Source organism: Terrapene carolina, unplaced genomic scaffold (genome assembly GCF_002925995.2).
Source record: "Terrapene carolina triunguis isolate 2854851 unplaced genomic scaffold, T_m_triunguis-2.0 Scaffold3715, whole genome shotgun sequence".
Lineage (NCBI taxonomy): Eukaryota > Metazoa > Chordata > Testudines > Emydidae > Terrapene > Terrapene triunguis.
In genome coordinates, this window is record NW_020668066.1 from 1 (window position 1) to 1,451 (window position 1,451).

At 49.2% G+C, this 1,451-nt stretch overlaps 1 pseudogene; it reads right to left on the bottom strand.

Moving 5' to 3' along the window:
• Positions 1-392: 392 nt before the first annotated feature.
• LOC112121346 lies at positions 393-1,251 on the bottom strand (annotated as a pseudogene).
• Positions 1,252-1,451: the final 200 nt, after the last annotated feature.

Below are 1,451 nucleotides of genomic sequence, written 5' to 3' on the forward strand. Positions count from 1 at the left end.
AAGGACGAAAAGACCGTTGCGGAGAAACAAAATGAATTCTTTGCATCGGTCTTCATGGGTGAGGATGTGAGGGAGATTCCCAAACCTGAGCCATTGTTTTTAGGTGACAAATTTGAGGAACTATCCCAGATTGAGGTGTCATTAGAGGAGGTTTTGGAACAAATTGATAAACTAAACAGTAATAAGTAACCGGGACCAGATGGCATTCACCCAAGTGTTCTGAAGAAATTCAAATGTGAAATTGCAGGACTATTTGTGGCTCTTCTTTGAGCAAGGGCAAAAAATTAACTTTCTAAAAAAGATAATTTTGGGGTCAAGAGGAAGCTATGGGTCCCAGGAAAAAGAATTTTTCACCTATCTCAATGCAAATAATGACAATTCGATCCGTTCCCCTATTCAGCCGGCTCCGGACCCAAGTTGTCAGTGGTTTGGGGGTTGCGTGCACTTTGACGGTACCATAGATACTCTTCCTCCATGGTGAGGTAGAAGATGGGGTTGAGGCAAGTGCTGAAATATGTCAGGACTGAAGCAAAAGCATTTCCCATGTCCAGAAGAGGTGGAGGGTATGTAGCTGAAATCAGCAGGAAGGCGAAGACGTGATACGGCAGCCAGCAGAGGAAAAAGGTTGGGATCAAACCAAGAAGGATTTTGAGTGGCTTCGTGAACTGGATCATCCTGTTCCATCTCAGCTTGGCAGTTAGAACAATGTAGAAGGTTGGGATTAAGATCAAGGCTAATGGAATCAGAAACCCAACCAGGAACTGGATCGCAACGGCGGCCTTCACTCTGCCTTCATCTGGATGGAAATTCATGCTGGTGCTGGCAGGTGACAGCAGGGATTCCCAGAGACCAACGTACCACGAGCTGAAACCAGCAGACAGGACCCACATGCCCGTAACAATCCTGAAAGCCAGGAGGGGCGTCCAGTGGTTCCGGGTCCACTCAGGGGGCACCACGAGGATGCAGCGATCGACACTGAGGGCCGTGAGGAGGAAGGCGCTGGAAGAACATGTGCAAGGAGGTGACGGTGCTGCTCAGCCTCTTGACCCAGTTTAAGTCCAGGATGAAGATGAATCTGAGGGGCAGAAAGACAAGAAAGATTAAATCGGTCAAGGCCCAGTTCAGGAACCACATGGTGCTGGCCATCCTCCCCATACGGCAGCCGAGGATGAAGAGGATGTAGCCATTCAATGGCACCCCAGCAAGGAAGGCCATGCCAACAAGTACCAGAGAGATGATTAGGCACACCATTCTTGGAAGAGTTGCAGTCACAATATCCCCTTCTTCTCCTCAGGGCTCAGCGGAGGCAGCATAGACGTTTTACTGAGCAAAAGAAGGAAGAGCAATGAAAAGGGCTCCAGGAGAGGACACGGACAGAGACAGCCGCAGTGTTTATAATCCCCTTGTTGCTGGCACAGAGGTGCCCGAGGCAAAGCAACAGGGGTTCGTTG